The sequence below is a fragment of the Salvelinus sp. IW2-2015 genome, linkage group LG1, assembly GCF_002910315.2.
Source record: "Salvelinus sp. IW2-2015 linkage group LG1, ASM291031v2, whole genome shotgun sequence".
Taxonomy (NCBI): Eukaryota; Metazoa; Chordata; class Actinopteri; order Salmoniformes; family Salmonidae; genus Salvelinus; species Salvelinus sp. IW2-2015.
The window spans coordinates 44,778,644-44,791,757 of NC_036838.1; positions in this window are offsets into that span (position 1 = coordinate 44,778,644).

Here is a 13,114-nt window from a genome sequence, read left to right on the forward strand (position 1 = left end):
TGAAGGGGTTTCGACGTCTGTTACCTTGACATTTCCTGCTGCACTCTGTTGTCCATTGTTGAGAGAGAGGTTGAGAGAGAGAGAGGTTGAGAGAGAGAGATTGAGAGAGATCTCATACCACTCTCTTCGTGTTATAATAAAAGTTTTATTATAACTCATTTACACCTACTAATTTCACATTTGAAGTCCCCTGCCTTTGCCAGTATGTCTTCCAGCCTCTTCTTTCCAAAAGATGACGGTCGCTTGATAGTAAACCCATGCCCCAGACATGACGATGGTCCCCTCTTCAAAAGAGAGGTAGGGGAACCGACCTTTTCCACCACATTCATCTAACAGGGAAGACACAGAGAACTTGGCATGGATAACATACATACATACTGTAGATATCAAACATCAAATGTTACATACTACATTACTGGTAACACTAAACAATACAATTACATTTAGTCTGTAATAATTGATGTGACTAAATGTATCTGGTATCTATTGATGTGACTAAATGTATCTGGTATCTATTGATGTGACAAAATGTATCTATAATCTATTGATGTGACTAAATGAATCTGCTGTTTGCTATTGTCAGAAAGGAAATCACTTTAAACCTAAACATATTACATTTAGAATTGAAGACGTCGTTAACCGCCTGAACTAGATCTGCTGGGCTCCGCCCACCCTCCTGTGGTCCAGTTGTGTTTATACCTATGAACAATTAAAATAACATGGTGCAGAATGACAAAATATTCGACAAGTATAAGCACCCACCTAATTATTATTATTATTATTATTATTATTGGTATTTATGGTAAATATGCTTAGGAAAACAAGAAGCACAGCAACCGTATTGTCTACATTTAATCTATTTTTCAATAGTACTTTACCTGCAAAGGAAAGACCAAATTCTCTGACAACTCCAGTTCTCATGACAAACTGTTGCGCTATGAACAAGAGCCTTCAGGCCTTTTGGTCTAACTGAAAGGTAATTAGCCTTTGCCAGCAAGACCAAAAGCCCTTGGTCAGGGTAGTAGGAGCCAGCCTTTTCATTATACTGCACTCACATAGAGCCTATTGCAGGTTACAATATGAAGCAAATGAAAAGCACTTGAAGCTGCAATCAGCAGTAGAAACAATAAAGCATCTTCCATGTTCCAGTTTGGGTAAAAAGCTATGGGACGGGGCTGGAGAAATGTTACCACTCTAAAATTCATAGCCAGTGCTATGGATGGAAGGACTGACCATCCATGCTATAGTTTGAGGCTCTACTGTGTTTGTTTACATTTATTTTGTTTGCAAACATTGGAGTAAAACAAGCTTTTATTTGGGGTTCTGGTGGGGTATGACGGTTGAACTAAGCTCATAAGGTATTTTATAAGTTATATCTTCAAGAATCAGTGGGTACATATCATTAATTTAACAGTCCAAAGATGGATCTAGAAACTGCTGATATCCCCTTTAAAAGCCTAATGACAAGTAGCTAGCCAATCTGACTAAATATTTCACCTGGGCCCTGTTTCAGAAAACAGGTTTAACAAACTCTGAGTTTGTTACGGGATTTTTATGGATAATGACTCAAATATGTATACATTTTACTTAGAATTATAACTAAACAAAATACTACTATAGTTCTGTATGGATGAATGAATCTTATTATAATCATAATGCTGAATATAATGTGTTCCTTGTTAGAAAGAATGGAGTTATCTTCAGACAGGCTGGAATGATGTGTTCCTTACAGGAAATTCTGTCTCTACCCAGGGAGGGGTGAGACCTTGGGCTGGTTGCAGATTGTTTAACAGGTGGCAGACAAAATAAGAACGCAAACTGTACTGCCATTGTATCCGAGAGGAGGAAGGACGTTTTAAAACCTATGACGTCAGTTTTATTATTGTCGTGTCTTTGACTATGCCAGATTGATTGTTATGACATGCTATTCTATAAAATAACTTATCCGCAATTAATATTACCTGATTGAACTAATCATGTAAATATTAATTAACTAGAGAGGGACACCACGAAAGAATATTTATAGAGCTGTTATCTTTCGAATAAACTCTTAAAGATTTTGTAATATTTTACTAAATAGCCGTCACATTAATCGTCATTTTATTCAGTCTCATCTGAAAGTTGTAAGTCCTTGATTATCTGCAAGAATCCTGGCTAACACGTTGAATCAGCAATACAAAATTGGGTTTAATTATTTATTTACTAAATACCTAACTAATCACACAGAATCACACATATACAATTAGATCATAACTTGATCACAAATTACGTCATACAGAAAACGTCCCTAGCGGGCGGAATACATATGACAGCTTGTTACACAAAGGGAAGGGGCGGGATTTTAGTGAAAGAGCGGGAGATTCGGAACAGGGCAAAAGCTGTGCTCTCGTAAATATAGTTTCTTATGCATTCTAAATTACCGCCCATTTGACAAGGAAAATGCAATACATATTTACTCTGAGCTGCGCTTCAGTAGGTTGGTGGTAGATGGAAGGCCGTATCGACAACCCGAGTCCTCTGTCCTTTGGAGAATGTCACTGTTGGTCACGGGAGACGTTGTAGTAACGTTGTGGGTAGTAGACGGGATACTCGGACTGTCCTTCCTAACCTGCGTTTGTAGCAGCTGTTGCCAACTCAACGGCTAGGAGATATCATTTCTGTAGTGAACACGAGTTCAAAGTTCATACCATTCACAATCAAAGTCCATGCTGATGTTGGCCTAGTTCTGTAGTTATTGTCTGAACCATCTTGACATCGGATCGTCATCCAAAATGTACCCGGAACAGGAAGTTACATTTTTGTCACTGGCTTTATATAGTGGAGGTAGAGGGGTGTGTCTGAAAAGTCTATTACCCAGGTCTCTTCACAGGGGCGTGCCCCTGGTTGAGCAGAAGCCAAATTTATGAAAACACAGATCTCTCATTTGGAAGGTAAAATTACATTTCACCTCTTCACAAACAATGTCATATTCAAACATTTGAATTAAACAACAATTCCATGTGAATCCGATACCTCTGACGTTTAGACTTTTCACAGTAGCGTTTATGTCATTCTATCATTGATGAGAATGTGTCAGAGGGCAACCGAACTGACATAATATACCTTAAGTACCACCGCATATGTACAGTTGGTTGGATTACCAGAATATAGTTCATTTCCCCCAACTTCTGATGTTACCMRGAATCTCTATGTTAACCCATGGGTTTCCTTATGTCACATCAGTTATAGTGGGGAGAGAGAAAAAGGGGGAAAGAGGTATTTATGACTGTCGTAAACCTACCCCCAACCCAACGTCATGACATTATATAACCTGATGTAAATTGTACTATGATCAGTACTCTCGAGAATAAACGCTATTGATTGATTGATTTTGAGACTGGTTTCTGTCCATTTTATGCTGATAAGTATCTTACAAATTCTTATGTATGGGCAGAGTGTTTTAATTGAATTGGTTGATAAACATATAGGAATTAAATTCCTTTAACAGAGTTTAAACCTGAACTCTGGGTTAACTAACTCTGTCTGAGCTGTCAAACTCAGAGTTTTCGGTTTCAGAACAGGTGATAACAATTAGTTCAAGTTAGTTCGAGTTAAGTTAACCCTGAGTAAAGCATGTGCACGGGGAGATAAAAAGCCCTCATCAATGGAATGCAGAGAACATGATTCATCATGGCAACAGGAGAAAAAGGGCTCAAACCTCCTACTTCTCACCAGTGGAGTTAGAAATATTAATGAATGCGTATGCAGAATATATATATATATATATTTTTTTTTCTCCACCTTTACTTAACCATGTAAGCTAGTTGAGAACACGTTCTCATTTACAACTGCGACCTGGCCAAGATAAAGCAAAGCAAATATGAGTATATATTTAAGGAAAAAAGCAATACATTAGCAGCAGCAAAAGAGCGTGGGCTGGCGTGGCAGAAGATTGCTGACCGAGTCAATGCGTGAGTATTAATTGAAAAAAAAGAAAAGTTTTATCTCGACTGTTCCACTTATTCAACACACACACACACACACACACACACAACCACCACACCACACACACACCACACACACACAACAACACACACACACACACACCACACAACACACACACACACACACACACACACACACACACACACATTTTTTTGTGTGTGTGTGCGCGCGTGCATGTATATACACTGCTCAAAAAAATAAAGGGAACACTTAAACAACACAATGTAATTCCAAGTCAATCACTTCTGTGAAATCAAATTGTCCACTTAGGAAGCAACACTGATTGACAATAAATTTCACATGCTGTTGTGCAAATGGAATAGACAAAAGGTGGAAATTTATGGCAATTAGCAAGACACCCGCAATAAAGGAGTGGTTCTGCAGGTGGTGACCACAGACCACTTCTCAGTTCCTATGCTTCCTGGCTTGATGTTTTGGTCACTTTTGAATGCTGGCGGTGCTTTCACTCTAGTGGTAGCATGAGACGGAGTCTACAACCACACAATGGCTCAGGTAGTGCAGCTCATCCAGGATGGCACATCAATGCGAGCTGTGGCAAGAAGGTTTGCTGTGTCTGTCAGCGTAGTGTCAGAGCATGGAGGCGCTACCAGGAGACAGGCCAGTACATCAGGAGACGTGGAGGAGGCCGTAGGAGGGCAAACAACCCAGCAGCAGGACCGCTACCTCCGCCTTTGTGCAAGGAGGAGCACTGCCAGAGCCCTGCAAAATGACCTCCAGCAGGCCACAAATGTGCTTGTGTTGCTCAAACGGTCAGAAACAGACTCCATGAGGGTGGTATGAGGGGGACGTCCACAGGTGGGGGTTGTGCTTACAGCCCAACACCGTGCAGGACGTTTGGCATTTGCCAGAGAACACCAAGATTGGCAAATTCGCCACTGGCGCCTGTGCTCTTCACAGATGAAAGCAGGTTCACACCACATGTGACAGACGTGACAGAGTCTGGAGACGCCGTGGAGAACGTTTTGCTGCCTGCAACATCCTCCACCATGACCGGTTTGGCGTGGGTCAGTCATGGTGTGGGGTGGCATTTCTTTGGGGGGCAGCACAGCCCTCCATGTGCTCGCCAGAGGTAGCCTGACTGCCATTAGGTACCGAGATGAGATCCTCAGACCCTTGTGAGACATATGCTGGTGCGGTTGGCCCTGGGTTCCTCCTAATGCAAGACAATGCTAGACCTCATGTGGCTGGAGTGTGTCAGCAGTTCCTGCAAGAGGAAGGCATTGATGCTATGGACTGGCCCGCCCGTTCCCCAGACCTGAATCCAATTGAGCACATCTCGGACATCATGTCTCGCTCCATCCACCAACGCCACGTTGCACCACAGACTGTCCAGGAGTTGGCGGATGCTTTAGTCCAGGTCTGTTAGGAGATCCCTCAGGAGACCATCCGCCACCTCATCAGGAGCATGCCCAGGCGTTGTAAGGAGGTCATACAGGCACGTGGAGGCAACACACACTACTGAGCCTCATTTTGACTTGTTTTAAGGACATTACATCAAAGTTGGATCAGCCTGTAGTGTGGTTTTCCACTTTAATTTTGAGTGTGACTCCAAATCCAGACCTCCATGGGTTGATAAATTTGATTTCCATTGATMATTTTTGTGTGATTTTGTTGTCAGCACATTCAACTATRTAAAGAAAAAAGTATTTAATAAGAATATTTCATTCATTCAGATCTAGGATGTGTTATTTTAGTGTTCCCTTTATTTTTTTGAGCAGTGTATATGCAGGTGCAACCCAACAGCCACAAAACGTACTTGTCAGCAACTGAAGATGAAATATAAAAATATACTTCAAACAGGTGAGGTATAATTTCATTACAAGCAATTGTGATGTTGTTTAGCCTACCCTTCCTAATTAAACAGCATTCAGTGGCTACATTCAACATGTGATATATTTAAGCAGTTTGTGAAATTTTCGAAGCTAAGAAAAGTTACATTTTCAGCCATCCCAACACTGCCAGTATTTAATATTGTCTATTTGAAAGTAACACCTAAATTCCTTCATACATACAAGTCTCCAAATTTGTGCTTACTGGACACGTTCAAATTTGACCTCCATTATAGCCAATAGAAAAAAGTCTGAGGGCCGAAAAACAGGTGGGCGGAATCCACCACCACTCAGAGGCTGAAGAGATGGCCCTCAGTCAAAACAGTGGCCGACCTATTGCTGAAGGCATCTCTGGAAGAAGCTCATCTGACCCAACCACCCCACAGGACACAAGGGTCTACATAAGAGGTTAGTTATTCAAATTCATGATATATGTACATTCATCCTTTTGCCAGTGTTACCTCAGTGACTCCCACCCATCCATCTTAGACACAACTTCAAGTTAGGTGGGGCACTTTTCTGGGGGAAGTTATAATTTAACTGTTTAATCTTCTACCAGTTACTGATGGTGTAATCTGTCTGTTGGAGCCTTCTTCCATAACATACCTCCATGCAGTTGTAAGTACTCTTAATACTCCACAGATTTTTCATAATGGTTACAGTAGAACACCAAAACTGTTAATTTTCATTACAGGAGGATGATGAAGACACCTTGTCAGCTGCCAAAGAGAGGGAAGATACAGAGAGGCCTGTTGAGGTTTACGCCTTAAAAATCACATCTAACAGTTGACAGCACCTTCTTTTTCTCTAACAGAGCAATGCTGGAAATTACAATTAGGAAGAGGGTCCATCCAGCTCCACAGCACAACTTACYTCAGTAAGATGTTGTTCAGCAATGGCCCATGACTTACAATAAAACTAAGTAGACCTGGCACTGTGAAATTCAATGTAATTGTTTTGTGTTCCTATAGCTCCCTGTGAAACAGCTGTACAAGTTGTACTTAGAGAAACAAATTGGAAAATGTAATTTAGAAATTGTCCACAAGGCTGCAGATGCAAAAGATAAAAATAGAAGTACAACTGTTGGAACATCAGTTAAAGGTGGGTGAGGTGCCCACAGGTGGATGATTTTACTTGTTTGAACAACAAAAAATATTAACTACTGTACTGCATTTGTACTAGCAGGAAATAAAGACTTCATAAAAAGAAAGGCATATTGTCTTTATTTGACATTGGGGAGGTGATGGGTCAATCAGAAATGATGGTAGCATATTGTATCTCTGAATGCTCTTCCATCTCGTGCGTCAGCGGGGTGGTCAGGACCGTTATCAAGACCGTTCACTGGTTGAGTAGGACATTGTTCTCCTCTAATTGTGGCAATGTTGTGGCGAATCACACATGCCACAATAATGTCACATGCCCTTTCTGGGGTGACCCTGAGCCTATGAAGGCACTGGAATAGGGCCTTGAGCATCCCAATGGTCCTCTCTACCCTGGCTCGTGTCCTGCAGTGAGCCAAGTTATAACTTTGCTGCAGACCGGGGTCAGCAAATAGGGCTGGCAGGGGTACCCTCTGTCACAGAGCAGGTAACCATCGAACTCTCCTATGATAATGTAAACTTTATCCTTGTATTTTCAGTTGCAATAGGAGGAAACAAAATATTGATTATAATAGGATATAGCTATATAAACTCAGCAAAAAAAGAAGAAACGTCCTCTCACTGTCAACTGCGTTTATTTTCAAACTTAACATGTATGAAATAACAAGATTCAACAACTGAGACAAACTGAACAAGTTCCATTTGTTCAGAGCTTCAATCAGGTTTAAGAGGGCAGCAATTGAAAATGCTTCATAGGATAAAGTGTGGGTCTTTATTCTAATGTTTCATAGGACAGGATAATGTGTGGGTCTTTATTCTATAATATGTTCTCCGTTATTGGGGGTGTTGCTAATCAGGCGATGGTTGTTAAGGTGGTGTCTCACAGAGGAGTGTCAGTTTTGATTTAAGAGGAGTGTGATGTAGACCCCAGAAGTCTGCAGACTACAGGGATGAGTCCATATACACTACTAACTATAGCAGGACACGATCAGTAAGAAACTAAAGTCCTCATTTGGGTACTGGTCACAGGAGCAGCAAGAAAGGCTGCCTTTCTTATGACTTCTGGAGTGTGTCACACTCCTCTTACACATACAGAGAGAAAAACAACCCGGCAGCTGTTAAATTAACTGTGGAGTACTATTAAAAAATAAAAATCAGGGTGAATAACAGGGATAGAGGACATAACCATAAACTATTATCTACAATATACTACCACAGATGTTATAGCACTACTAAATTAACTATAAAACAGGAGACCTTAAACATAGACCAACATCCAGCTAAATTCAATAAAATGTGAGATTAAACCAGGTGTAGGGACATCAGTCTGCAGAAGTCCTTTGAGGACCTGAAGAAAGGGGGTTACTCTGTGTGCGAGGTGCACTTTGAAGAGTGTTTTATTCAGATTATTATCTTTGTCAATAAAAATACATTTGTCATATGATGTTTTTCTGGTAAAAATGTCTTTCAACAGGGTTCATGGAAAACAGATGCACAGCGTAGTACAAAAAGAAGTAAGCCAAACACAAAGTTAGTAGCAATTAAAGATGCATCATGATTGTTTTATCAACAGGTTTAAAGTCTTGAATTGTCTATTTTTGAAGGAGAGGACAGGGAAGCAGATGTAGGAGTTTTAGGTGAGAAAGTCAGAGAGAACAAGAGAGTGAAGGAGAGCGTAGACCCAGCAGAGGAAGCAGCAGATGCTGATTTTAGTTCAGGTGATCTGCAGGAGGTGGTCTGTCAGGTGACAGAGGTGGCAGGAGGCTTCCTCACAAGCATACAGGAGGAAGCTCAGGTGACAGAGGTAGTGGAAGGAGTCCTCCTCAGGAGCATAGAGGAAGCTCAGGCGTCAAAGGAAGCAGCATGTAGCTCAGGTGTCATGCAGGAGGAGGCCATCATCCAATTGAAGGGCTATAGTGTAATAATAATACACCCACAGTGATTAATTGCACACACATTGAAACAAAACTATCACAAAGTTAATCTCATACAGATGTTACTTTAAGAGAATACAGCTCCTGGAAAAGAAGCTGTCAAAATCAGGCAAATGCAAAGTAGGCATGCCGCAAGACTAAAAGCCACCAAAACCAAGTTCGTCGTCATCTTATAGATTGGAATAACAAAAATGGAGGACATAATTGACAAAACCTTGTCTCTTATGGAGGTGTAACATTGTACATTAATTCATACAAATGCTGTTCGTCCGTGCTCATCCATGTTCTAACTGTTTCTAGCTCTTCGAGTAAACACATTTTTATTTTATTTATTTCACCTTTATTTAACCAGGTAGGCAAGTTGAGAACAAGTTCGCATTTACAATTGCGACCTGGCCAAGATAAAGCAAAGCAGTTCAACACATACAACAACACAGAGTTACACATGGAGTAAAACAAACATACAGTCAATAATACAGTAGAAAAATAAGTCTATATACAATGTGAGCAAATGAGGTGAGATAAGGGAGGTAAAGGCAAAAAAAGGCCATGGTGGCGAAGTAAATACAATATAGCAAGTAAAACACTGGAATGGTAGATTTGCAGTGGAAGAATGTGCAAAGTAGAAATAATGGGGTGCAAAGGAGCAAAATAAATACAGTAGGGGAAGAGGTAGTTGTTTGGGCTAATTATAGATGGGCTATGTACAGGTACAGTAATCTGTGAGCTGCTCTGACAGCTGGTGCTTAAAGCTAGTGAGGGAGATAAGTGTTTCCAGTTTCAGATAACTAAATAACTTACGTCCTGTTCACTCTGATATGCGGTCCTGAATGATTAGCTAGCTAAACTAGCTAATTTAGTTACTCTACTTTTCTGACACCTGCAGAATTGTATTTATCTTGCCAATGTGAAATTATAACATATATTAAGAGAAGAGTAACAGGTTAGCTATTAATAACCTCACTCAATTATATTTTACCAATAATCTTCAGTATTGATTCACAAAATGACAACTGTTAACTAGTTCTCAGCTAGTTTCTTGCATGTGCGGAGCCCAGCTAATTTAACGTTATTAACTGTTAGCTAATTTACCGTTACTGTCCCTCAGCATGTTACCGGAAAAAAGCTGGCCAAACAGTTAACGCCCACTACAAAGCGTTTAAATAATCATTTATATAACATGTATAACATTAAACTATATATTTGTAACTTACTTTTCTATCTTGGTGGCATTATAAAAGACTCAACAACGAATAGTTACTTAACGTTAGCTACATCAAAACATGTGTTGAAGTCCCTCTTCTCCAAATCCCCAGTCCAACGTCTGCATCTAATTTTTAACCTAATTTGAATATGATGACGATGTTTTTTATTGACGTCACTAAGACAACTGACTGACATCTGATAGACTAATAAACGTGACTTCGAAGAACCCATCTCGACACATGATCCCACCTACTCGGCTCACTTGCCTCCATTGGAAACGATAGGATATGGTCTATCTTAGAACATCTTTGCCGCAAGTTTAAGACCATGCTTATCCATTGTTCTCTCTCTTAGGTTTTGTCTTATGAAGAGATGGTCACTGTTATTTTATACTGTGATCCTTGATTTATTTGGCGTGGGCTACGGCCAAACAGTAGCATGTTTATGAACCGGGAATTCGTAAACTCAAACCTCTGTCTGGACATTTGTTCATTTATGATCGAGCCAGGTCATTACAATATGATACCACCGGAGTTTTTTTGGACAACAATGTCCTACAGGCTATGGCTATATGGACGTCATATTGTACAATTTTCGTTTCCCCTTTTCATGGTCATGGCTAGAAGGGATCCAGCTTTTGTCAAATTAACGTCATATTTTACATTTCGTAGCAGATTAGGAGAATTTAGGCAGCAGGTTAGGAGAATTAGGTTAAAGTTAGGAAAAGAGTTAGGATTAGCTAAAACGCAATTATATATATTTTTTTTACTTCTGACAATTTGACAAAAGCTGGATCCCTTTTAGCCAAACCCTTTTTCATAGGCCTAGATTACATTGTTGCTTTCAAGACAAGGTGTTTTTTTATTGATCTGTTGTCAGTAGAGTAGGCCTGGGCTACCATTTTATAAAAAAAATATTCTGCTAATTTCTCCAGTCATATAAAGTGTAGGCACTTGTCATCTCCCGTCTGGATTACTGCAACTCGCTGTTGGCTGGGCTCCCTGCCTGTGCCATTAAACCCCTACAACTCATCCAGAACGCCGCAGCCCGTCTGGTGTTCAACTTCCCAAGTTCTCTCACGTCACCCCGCTCCTCCGCTCTCTCCACTGGCTTCCAGTTGAAGCTCGCATGCTACAAGACCATGGTGCTTGCCTACGGAGCTGTGAGGGGAACGGCACCTCCGTACCTTCAGGCTCTGATCAGGCCCTACACCCAAACAAGGGCACTGCGTTCATCCACCTCTGGCCTGCTCGCCTCCCTACCTCTGAGGAAGTACAGTTCCCGCTCAGCCCAGTCAAAACTGTTCGCTGCTCTGGCACCCCAATGGTGGAACAAACTCCCTCACGACGCCAGGTCAGCGGAGTCAATCACCACCTTCCGGAGACACCTGAAACCACCTCTCTTAAGGAATACCTAGGATAGGATAAAGTAATCCTTCTAACCCCCCCCCCCCCTTAAAAGAGTTAGATGCACTATTGTAAAGTGGTTGTTCCACTGGATATCATAAGGTGAATGCACCAATTTGTAAGTCGCTCTGGATAAGACGCCTGCTAAATGACTTAAATGTAAATGTAAATGTAGTACAATTGCATGAAATGTTTATCAAAGGCCATATTTTTCACGCTCAAAGGAAACGTCTCTGATATACAGTTGAAGTCGGAAGTTTACATACACCTTAGCCAAATAGATTTAAACTCAGTTTTTCACAATTCCTGACATTTAATCCTAGTAACAATTCCCTGTCTTAGGTCAGTTAGGATCACCACTTTATTTTAAGAAATGTGAAATGTCAGAATAATAGAGAGAATGATTTATTTCAGCTTTTATTTCTCTCATCACATTCCCAGTGAGTCAGAAGTTTACATACACTCAATTAGTATTTGGTAGCATTGCCTTGAAATTGTTTAACCTGGGTCAAACGGGTTTCGGGTAGCCTTCCACAAGCTTCCCACAATAAATTGGGTGAATTTTGGCCCATTCCTCCTGACAGAGCTGGTGTAACTGAGTCAGGTTTGTAGGCCTCCTTGCTTGCACACGCTTTTTAAGTTCTGTCCACACATTTTCTATGGGATTGAGGTCAGGGCTTTGTGATGGCCACTCCAATACCGTGACGTTGTTGTCCTTAAGCCATTTTGCCACAACTTTGGAAGTATGCTTGGGGTCATTGCCCATTTGGAAGACCCATTTGCGTCCAAGCTTTAATTTCCTGACTGATGTCTTGAAATGTTGCTTCAATATATCCACATCATTTTAATTCCTCATGATGTCATCTATTTTGGGAAGTGCACTAGTCCCTCCTGCAGCAAAGCACCCCCACAACATGATGCTGCCAACCCCGTGCTTCATGGTTGGGATGGTGTTCTTCGGCTTGCAAGCATCCCCCTTTATCTTCCAAACATAACGATGGTCATTATGGCCAAACAGTTCTATTTTTGTTTCATCAGACCAGAGGACATTTCTCCAAAAAGTACGATCTTGTCCCCATGTGCAGTTGCAAACTGTAGTCTGGCTTTTTTATGGTTGTTTTGGAGCAGTTGCTTCTTCCTTGCTGAGCGGCCTTTCAGGTTATGTCGATATAGGACTCGTTTTACTTTGGATATAGATACTTTTGTACCTGTTTCCTCCAGCATCTTCACAAGGACTTTGCTGTTGTTCTGGGATTGATTTTCACTTTTCGCACCAAAGTACGTTCATCTCTAGGAGACAGAACACGTCTCCTTCCTGAGCGGTATGACGGCCATGGTGTTTATACTTGCGTACTATTGTTTGTACAGATGAACGTGGTACCTTCGGGCTTTGGAAATTGCTCCGAAGGATGAACCAGACTTGTGGAGGGAGGTCTACAATTTGTTTTCTGAGGTCTTGGCTGATTTCTTTTGATTTTCCCATGATGTCAAGCAAAGAGGCACTGAGTTTGAAGGTAGGCGATATAGTGAATTATAAGTGAAAGAATCTGTCAGTAAAGAATTGTTGGAAAAATGTATTGTCATGCACAAAGTAGATGTCCTGTCATGTTTTGTCTTTGATCATCATGTCTTGT